Source organism: Polistes fuscatus, unplaced genomic scaffold, assembly GCF_010416935.1.
Source record: "Polistes fuscatus isolate 324 unplaced genomic scaffold, CU_Pfus_HIC Scaffold13, whole genome shotgun sequence".
NCBI classification, from domain to species: domain Eukaryota; kingdom Metazoa; phylum Arthropoda; class Insecta; order Hymenoptera; family Vespidae; genus Polistes; species Polistes fuscatus.
In genome coordinates, this window is record NW_025113031.1 from 2,641,832 (window position 1) to 2,652,971 (window position 11,140).

Below are 11,140 nucleotides of genomic sequence, written 5' to 3' on the forward strand. Positions count from 1 at the left end.
GATCTTCGAGGATCTTCGATGGATCTTCGATGGATCTTCGATGGATCTTCGGTGGATCTTCGATGGATCTTCGATACTCGCATTCTACAATACTTGCTGCGAAGTAGGAGTGTTTTGGAGCCATCGTAGAACTTCTTATGCCGTGAGTTAAAATTTAAAGTCCCTCCGGTGCTCAATCATGTCGAGGATGAAAGGTCCTAATCGGCACGAGTTACTGGTTGTAATTATTTAAATAAATTAGTGACGAGCACATGAGTAATTCCTTCTGGAATTACTCATGAAAAATGTATATTTATATTGTATTGTATGTTATGTTTTATTAGTTCAGGATAGGTTTTCTTGTCTCACCGGAAAATTCATTTAATTATAATGCAATAGATTAATGCACTTTCTTTTTTATTACGTTTGTTCGTGTTAGTAGTGGCGTAACCGAGCATTAATTTACTCGTTTTCGTCCAGAAAGCATGTAATAAATGTCTTACATGCATTGCTTCGCTTAGTTATCTAATCGCGATTAATTTGATATTCGATACTTCGATATACAAAAATGAGCAAGAAAAACAAACCTCATTCGCGACGGATAGATTCTAGCAGTTAAGTGGTGGCTCAAAGCCCAGTTCTTTATTAGACAGCCAACTTAATGAAAGGAGTCGTCCGAGGTTTTAAAATATATTACGTCCTTAGCCGCTTAGATGAATTTTTATAAAAATGTATTTATATGTTCTGTACTATGTTGTTTTTAATCATTTTTTTAGATCAGGATTTTCAGCTTTTAATGTACTAATCTCCCGTTTCTCCCCCCTATACTTTCTGCGTTCTCATCTATACGTGTGCCCAGGTGCTACTCGTATGGGTGAGAAACGGTTTAGTATAGGTATAGTTTAGTTTTTCCCCTATTGGCGGCTGTCATTGTTGCTCTAGTGATTGCACGATGTACTTTACACCTGTGTGTGCGTATTAGGTAGTGTTTTGTACATCGTTTCGCGATAGGTTATTTAATTAATGCATTTTATCACTTAGAATACTACTTGATACTACCTAGAGTTAGGTGTGATATCAAAATACATATGGTTGTATTTTTCTATTTATATAAAATTTCTATTTTTTTTTTTGTTTTAATATAAAAATCGTTTCGATAGAGTTACCGCATTATTTGGAAACTTTGATATACTTGTTATTACTAGTATGCATATATACTAGTATGTACCAGTATTTTTGCTTTAGTCATTATTGCAATAATCACTAGCCTTGGCAGACGATTACAGCATTGGTACGTACTCCCATAAGTTTAGAAAATACGCGTTTGAACTAGGGTGTCGGAGGTGCCCCGGGGCATGCTCTCTAGTTTAGGCTTTTGCACCCTGGTGGTATGTGAGAGAATCGTGGAGTGGGTGGGTGGGTACGTATGTGTATTGCTCTTTTTAAATATGGGTTTGGCAGGCAGGTAGCATATTTCTCTTGAGCGAATGTGAAAACTTTAATTTTAAGTAGGTAGGATCCAGGATGGACACTAGGCTTGCTTCCACTCCGGAGTGGAATTCCGCCTCCTGGTTTATACAGAATTGTTACAAAAATTTTTTTTTTATTCATTCCATTATGCTTCCTTTGTAAATTATTTTGTAACTCTTCTGTAATTTTTATTATGTATCATGAGATTCAAAGGAATTTGCAACGATTTGAAAGATTCAGTTCTATTTCGATTCTATCTCGAATACGATTCTATCTCGAACGAGATAAAGTCGAACAAATTCGCAAATACTTTGATGTATTTGATACTTAGTTTAAGTATGATGTGATTAGCACTTCGCACAATGCGATTTCTCTTAATAATGAAAAATATTGATATAGTTCCATATAACAATGAATGAAATGAAAATATTGCAAGAAAATGCATTACATTTGTTGCATTATTTAATTTCAATTGAATTTGTTATTTGATATTAAAGTGCGATGTGTTATAGGTGGAAATTATCTGCTTGGACGTTAGATTAAATGTGCTCGTGTAATATTATGCAATAACTCAAATATAATTAATTTTTTCATAATTCCATATTAGAATCATAAACGAAATAAAAGTTAATTTGCAAAAAAAGATATATCTTATCTTTCTTGCACGTTGAAAATGTCCAATGCAGTTTTCAGGTATGAAGAAAGAAGAGGCTAAATGCCGAAGAGGCTAATGCCGAAGAGGCCCCCACTTATTGTGGCTGAAGAGGGCAACTACTATGAACTATTGAGTTATTTTCAAAAGGTCAACAATAAGTTCGAATTTTTCGAAAATAGCTCTTTAGTCATATTTATATTACTATTTTAATATTTTTTTGCTCGTCATTAATTTGTAATTGTAATTGGAGATGATGGATCATTCCATCTCCTTGGCACACAAATTTGGTGTGCCATATCGTCCAAAGATGCATAAGTTTTTAGTTAGTTAGTCAAAAATATTAAAATTCTCGTATTATTAAATTTTGAAGTTAATTAACGTTCAGTAAATATTAGTCATTTCTTTTTTCTTATTCGTCTTTAAGATTTTTTTACAGTGATCGTATTTTATTAAATTTGCAATTTTTCTCTTTTTATATAACGTAGTTTAAAAGCATCTTATAATATAATTAATGGATATTTTTTTTATAAGAAACTTATTATAATTTGTATTTTTCCTATTTCTTAATCATTATATTTTTAATATATAAAATCACGTGTTTAAATTTAATTTTATTTTACAAACGGTAAATAGAGATTGGATAAAAATAAATAGGGAATTAAATGAAAAGTGCATCTGTGAATGGACCACTTATAGATGTTAGGCTATTAATTTTATTTTACAAACGGTAAATAGAGATTGGATAAAAATAATCGGGAATTTAAATGAAAAGTGCATCTGTGAATTGGACCACTTATGATGTTAGGCTATATATGACTCGATTCTATGATTAATATAGTTTTCTTCTTGTTACAGTGTGATCATCGTTGGATTTAACAACAAACGCTTGAGAATGTTCTTCTATTCAAAAACTTTTGATATATGTATAAATCATATATATATAAATGCATTTGACGGCACACACACATGCTTATACATTAAAAATTAATATAATTATTAACAATTCAATATAAATAAATTCAAATATTTTTGTAGATATGTACTAAGGATGAAAATAGACTATTAAGGGTTTCGTCAAGAATTTTTTTTTGTCGGATATTATTAGGAGTATTACTTATTTATTAAAAAATGTATTTTGTCTTCTACATTTTATAATAATAATACTTTTTTACTCTTTTTCTTACTATATTTTACTATAATTATTGCTGAATTATTAACGAATACTATTATACACCGTCGCGAAAGAAAATGCCTTTTGCATTATCTATAAAGAAAGACAGAAAAAAGAAATTTCTTGTTAGCATAATGCATTAAATCAATAATTTATTTTCTACTTACGCCAGCAAAGATTTCATACGACGACACGAACATATTTCCGATTAATAGCATGCATGGCTTAGCAGTTTTTAATATCATAAATATTAGCATTTTTTGAACTTTTATAGAAAGGATATAGAACGGAATGTTGCATCTGAAAAAAAATATGATATTTTTTATAAAATGCAGTTGATAGCTTATTTGAAAATTAGGTTTAAAATTCGGTTGAACACTAAATTTTCTACATAATTAAAATACATGATGACCTGTTTTAATAAACATTTTTAGTTAAAATTTTATGTTTTATTCTTTTTTTATAGTTTTATTATTATTCTTTTTTTATTTTATTTATGTGATCAATTATATAAATTGTTATTGTTTTACATTTATTTAAACAGTAAAAACTTTTGAAGACTATTTGTATAAAAATTTTTATTGTAAATTTCATTGCGTGGTTTTTTTATATTTTGATACATTTAATTAATTTTATCGTTTTTCTTTTTTTTTCTCTTTTCTACTACTAATATTGAATATTGTATTGAATGTCATATATATTCGTATAAGTTATTACTAAAAAAAAAAGTCATAGTATTTAAAAAATCATACAATTCTTCGTAAGTTGCAAGACTATGATTTATAAGCGTTTGTCCAAAATAACAAATAATATATATAGTAAATATACCGCTACCAAAAGATATGCTACACTCGATGAATAGATCATATTCTAATATCTAATTAAAATGCTTATTAGAAACAAAATTACTTACATGCAAAAATATTGTCGCTATGAGTAGCACTGAGAGGAACAGCAAGAGTAAGTGAAGTTCCTTCGAAAAAGAATTAAACAAATAAATAAACCTTAAACAAAAACAATATATCAAATTGATGAAAACGCAAATTACATATTATAAATCAATTTTTAAAACTAATTAGTCCGATAATATTAAAAATTAATTCAAACTAACTTGGTAATTCTTATATAATGGTTAATTACATCGACAATCCAATCAAATTCATCCCAAATGTTATCATTGTGCCAAGCTTTTTGATTAGTTTTCTGTTGTTCTTGAAATGGTTTACATATTTTGTATCTATAATAAGTAAAATGATGCTTAATTACATAATAAAAATAAAGGAAGCAAACAAATTATAAAAATAACATTACCTTAAAATACTTAGTTGACAACAAGCATGTTGTATCCAATTCAAAAACATTGAAATATGCAAAGTTCCTACGGCTAAAACGACATAGCATGCTATTATCTGATAAATAAGCAAACTGTAATACAATGTCCCTGGATGTGAAACATTATTGATAGGAAATGGTAAACTTAAGTTAACATTTTTAAATGAACTTATGTGATATAAGATATCATTTAAGAAACATGGTGTTACAATTACAATAAAATAGAGATTGGAGAAAACTAAAACAAACAAACACACTATGTAATTGTAATGCTGAATCTTCGATGTCTTAGCATTAATTTTAACTTACTAAGAAGAAAGTATACATATTTTTTTGTTTCTTTCATATATTTTTCAGTAATATTGATTTCATCCTCATCAGTTAGCTGTTCCTGATCTATCTTAAAATGAGCATAAGTTTGCCTTATCTAAAAAAAAATGTTCTTCTTTATGTAATGTTTGTTTTTTCATTTAAAGAATTTAATTCAGTTCAGAACAAACAATACAAACTAGTGTGAATTTGAAGTATGTGCTACTGTAGATAATCAGGTAACATAACATTGTTACTAATTGTTGCAGCTCTTTTACAACTAATCCCAATGTGACATCTGACACTGTTAGTTGATAAAACTGAAGTAAAAAAATTCTTTAAAAGTTTCTTTGTCATTACGTATAATAATTGTACGATTTAATTATAATAATGTCTTATACATTAAATAAAAAATATTTTTACCTGGTGTGCAATCATTGGACATACGTAAACAGTAACAGTAAAAAATAATAAAAATTGTTCATTTAAGCTTTGATAAGGTCGTAAGCCTAAAATCAATTGAACTATTCGGTTTGAAAAAAAAAAGTGTTGTTCGAAGTAATTCCGACCATTCGAAGACATTGTTAAACAACTTACACTGTTTCCAGTGAACTAAAAAACAAATTTCTTGGTTTTACTTTATTATGCATTAAAATTACTCCTTACTTTGTAGCAGTGCTTGGTAAAATAATAATATGAAAATAGTATCATAATAATCGGATCAATAGAATCTAACGTTAAAATTTCTCACCCCTATAAAACATTATGAGTGTAATTATTTGTAATACGTCTAATACTTCAGTATGAAAACAGGTGTTTGTTCTCAACGAATTAAAGAATAGAGTCGTACCTTTCAGTTTTCAAGATGAAAGACATGCGCAGAAGGGTTTATCGATTGCAACCCTTTTCAGTTGCTGTCTGACAATGGTATAAGACTCTTGTATTGGAATGAGCTGCTCTTATTGTAACAAAATAATAGTTGAACTAATTAGTGATGTATCATACATTCTAGTTTATCGACTACGATGTTAATAAGATGTTTTATAATACTGAAAATGTGATCTACATCTTCTGAGATAAAGTGCAATGAATTTTTAATATATTGTCATAACTTTTTTAAAGTGAAAATAAACAATATTAGGAAAAGAGAAAATAATGTAATTTGAATACACAAAGTAAGCTTCAACAATCTAACAAGTTGGTTTAATTGAAAGTAGTAAGTACATTTAGCTACTCGTGGAAGAAATAATTCTTACGATTTATAGAAATAGAATTCTAAGTTTTTTTTTTTTTTTTAAATGTATTTGAGTTAACGGACATTGTAATACATCGTGGCAAAAGAAAAAGCTTTTTGTATCAACTAAAATAAAATATTTGTGGTTAGCATAAATAATATTGTACTTAGATTATTCTATATGATTGGTCTGGTAATTATGACAATGAATGCAATTAAAAAATTGAAAGAAAAAAATATTGTTATTAGTCTTTTTTATATTGCAATTATTTATAATATAAAATAATATGTGAAATAAATTTTTTGACTTGATCCATTGTCATAATTAATAGCACATTTGCATTGTACTTACTCCAGAAAAAACTTGGTGAGAAGAGGCAAATAAATTTCCGATCGAAAGTTCGCATGGTCTAAGACTTCTTGCTATCATGAATACCAACAACTTTCGAGTTTTTATGGATAATTTGTAGAAAGGAATTTGACGGCTGCAACAGAGTATTTTTCATTACTGTGCATAGCAATATAACATAACTTTATCAATTAAATAACTCTTTAAATAGGGTTTGCAAATACTGTATCTGGTGCTTTCGTATAAATTATTTAAGATCAATGAAAGAATGAGAAAGAAATAAAATTTTGTAAAATATTAAAAATCTTACAATTCATCGAAAATTGCAATATTATGATCTATAAGCCTTTGACCTACATAAAAATTAATGTATGTCATAATTATAGAATTACCAATGTAGCAATTTCTTTCGATTAGTTTGCTCGTATCGCTTATTTTTTCAGAAAATTGAAGTAACTGAAAATAAATAAATATATTAAAAAGTATAATAAATTATATGTTCTTTTGTTATTTCAAATTTTTTTAAATAAACTTGCAAAGAACGATAATTATTTTAGTTTAATTTAAAAAGACAAATTTTATTTTATTTTTATAAAGAAAAAAAGATTTCATAGTAAAGATAGATAGATAATAAAACTTTAATTAAACAGTACCACATTCGTGCAAAAAAATTATTATAACAAGAAGATAAAAAAATTTCATTATTTTCATATATTTCACTAATTTTAAACGTATTACTTACGAAAATAAAACCAAAAACTATTAGAAACATCATAAGGCTAATTATAATTAAGTAACCAATTTTTGAACAACTGTTAATCAACTCGACAAATCTTATAAACAGAAAAAATAAATAAATTACTATAAATAATAAAAACACTACGAGATGTATATCAGATTTTGTATATTTTTAATATGTTCATTTAAAAAATGATTCCGAACTAACTCTGTTACTCTGGTATAACGTTTAATTATGTCAACGACCCAATCGAATTCATTCTCAAGTTTTTCATTCCACCCAATCGTTTTATTAGATCTTTTATTTTTTTGGAATGGTTCATTTATTTTCCATCTGGAATAAGTATGTTAAAAGAAAACATTCAATCGCATAATAATATTTTGTTGTTTGTAAGATAATTGTGTACCTTATAATACTTAATTGACAGCATGCGTGTTGTACGAATGATAAATACGATGGAAAGCACACACTGCCTAGTATTAAAAAGATATATACTGCTATAGTTTGATAAATGAATAAACTGTAATACAATATGCCTGGATCTAAAACTTTATTAATGGGAAGTGGTAATGTTAAATGGCCATTTTCTAATGCACCAACGTAATATAAAATAATATTTAATATACAAGGTGCTATTATTCCAACAAAATAAAGATGAAAAATTACTAAAATCAAACAAACATATTTCATATATAAGGATTGCTTTATCATTACTTTTTTTTTATTGATTTATTCATTACATACCCACGAAACAATACGTATATGTCTTAGTTTGTTTATTGTACTCTTCCAAAATATTAAATTCATCCTCATTAGAAAGTTGCTCGTAATCATATTTAATATGTAGAGTTACTGATTGCACCTGAAAAAAAATATTTGTTGTTATCAAATATTTAATTTTTATCTTTAATAGAAAATGTATTTGGTTAGTACAAATAGAAAAATACAAACTTCTACGTTATGAATGTTTATAGAACAGTAAATACATAGAATACATAAAGCAGCAAGCATACTCTGTAGTATATCAAGATATATATCGGATGAGAAGTCTACTATAAAAAGTTGATTAACCTTGAATAAAAAAATGTATTCATAAGAGAATTTTATTTATAATTAAAAATAATCGTATTTATAAAACAAATAATATATTTGTAGGTTGGTTGAAATGTTTTGAGTCTAGCATAGAAATATTTAGTTTCGTGTTAACTTTATTTTATTTAAAAAAAAATAAATAAATAAAAAAGTAATTTGTTTTTGTTTGATGCTTTTCAAAAAATCCTCATATTTACAGTAACTGTAATTGATATAAAATATCGAAATATTTTGACAAATAAAAAACATAGACTATCATAAATCATGCAGAATATTTCCATAAAAGAAACAAGCTACTATCTATTATGCCATTATAAATATATACAAAAATATACAATAATTAAATATAAATATTTAAAAAATAAAAATGTTCTGTGTCGAAAATTATGAAAATAGCACGAAAATGAAATATTTATTCTGAAAAAATAATTAAAAAGGAAACAAAAAGTAATTCAATGCAATCGATTGTAATGATACTTACTGTGATATAAAATTAATTTATTTACCTCATGCACAATCAGTGGTAATAAGAAAACATTTACCGTAATAAATAAAAAAAACTTATTATTGGAGTTATAATATGGTGATATGCCTAATATTAATTGAACTAACGGATTCGAATAAAGGAAATGCTTTTCGAAGTAACTTCGTCCTTTCGAAGACATCTTAAAGTATCTTCTGTTTCCTAGTACGTTAAAACAAAGAATGACGAGACTCACGCTTCTCCTTCATCACGCATTCTAATTGCTCTAAATTACAGCTAATGCATAATTTAAAGATTATTTGATATGAAAATAGTACTATTATGTTTGTATCTCTATAGAATGTTAGGGTAAAAAAGCTCTTATCTTCTATTAAAATATTACTAGCAAATAATTCTTGATACATTGTCAATTTTTTTATTCAATTATAGAAACAGATGGTTGTTTGGAAAAATTAAACGAGGTGGTATATTCCCTACCACTTTTATTTCTGAAGGACATGCGCAGCAGGATCCGTTAACTGCGACCCTTCCTCAGTTATGTTTCGAACGTGGAATGAAACAGGTGCAATATTTGATAAGTAAACCAATAGTGAGGTTTAATCTATTGTAGTGGAAACACTTTTCGGTATAAAAAAATTTTGATTAGGTGTAAATATAGATTGATGTTCGCAAAGATTAAAATAAGGGTACCATTTCTTCTAAAATCTCATTTTGAAAGACTTGCGGAGTTGTATCTTTCAATTTTAATCAGTTTCTAATCGACCACCGCATAGAACACTTGTTGAAAAAAAAGTTGAATGCTTTCGTGTAAAAGTTTCGTTATAACAATGTATTAAATGCATACGACCAAATCTGTAATGCTGTTCTCCATATATTGTTAACTTGTGAACAAGAATTTTGTGTGCAATTTATATAAACTTAGTTTTCCTTATTTTCTTCATTAGGAAATGCTTAATCAACAGCTTAAGAAATTACTACTAGTGAGCTTTTAGAGTCCAAATAGGATTATTAAAACAAAAAGATAATTGAATAAAATTTTATTGGCATTTAGGCATTACTATATAGACAATTGCTACATGCAAGTAATCTATTTTTAATACTACGAATCTGTAGAAAATTTTTTTACATAATCAAATATCTCATTTTGTAAAAAAGTTTTAATAAAACTCAGAGTTAGCGAACATTATAATATACCGTAGCTAATGAGAATGCTTTTTGCATCATCTAAAAGAAAAAAAGTTTTTTCGTTAATACGATTTACCGCATATAGTCGATTATAAATGGCTCTTACTTTAGAAAACACTTCGTGCGATTGTATAAATAAATCCCCGATCGAAAGATGACATGGTTTAATGCATCTTCTTATCATGAAAATTAATAACTTTTGAGTTTTTATAGAAAGAGTGTAGAATGGAACGTTACATCTGAAAGCAAATAAATACTTCTTTAATTTTCTAAATATTTATTATTTTCTAATAGGAATCATTTTAAAAATTAAGTAAGATTTTTTAAGAATTTAGCTTCTGTAAAACAAAATTTTTTTAAAAATCAAAAATTTGTTGGTATTTTTTTTTTATTATTTTTAAAGAAACTTACAATTCCTCAAAAACTTGAGTACTATGATTAATGAGTTCTTGTCCACCGTAAAACATTATATACGTAATTAATATTGATCCAGTAATGTAGATTATATTTTCAAGTAGTTCGCTTTTATTTTGCGATACAGATAACAGCTGAAATATCTAAACAAAAATAATGATATCAGAAATTAAAAGAAATATCTCTTTTGAGTTTTAATTAGGTTCGCATCAATTTATATATTCGTATTTGCAAATTTAAAGTCGTAATTAAAAGAAATGTGTCAAGCATAATAAAATACTGGTAGTTTAATTGTATAAATTTTTAATCTCTTACATTGATTGACAAAAAGCACAAATTATACCGTTCAATTTTTCAAAGAATTTATAAAAAATATTTACGATTTTAATTTTAAAATGAAATTGAAGAAAAAACATAATAACCCTTTTTATCATCATTGTAATAAAAAACCGTACATTAAGAAAATCCAATATGATAAGAAACATCGTCCAGCATAATGCAATTAAGTAGATATCTTTGAAATAAACGTTGGTACGATCAACGAACCTGAAATAAAAGTAAATATCATCAATTTAAAAGAGCTATAGCAAAATTTCTTTTGATTCGCTTACGGTAAAAAACGTAGAACTAACTCGATTATTCTCACGTGACTATTTATTATATCTTTTATCCAATTGAATTCATCGTGAAGTTTATAATTGGTCAAAGTATTTTGAATATGTTCCTT

The 11,140-nt window shown here is 26.7% G+C and overlaps 1 long non-coding RNA gene across 1 annotated transcript; it reads left to right on the forward strand.

Annotated features, from left to right (window-relative positions):
• The first annotated feature begins 5,737 nt into the window (after positions 1-5,737).
• Positions 5,738-10,276, forward strand: LOC122513837. The gene is made up of 2 exons (XR_006302895.1): positions 5,738-6,132; positions 9,244-10,276. It is a non-coding gene; the product is annotated as an uncharacterized LOC122513837 (long non-coding RNA).
• The last annotated feature ends 864 nt before the right edge of the window (positions 10,277-11,140 follow it).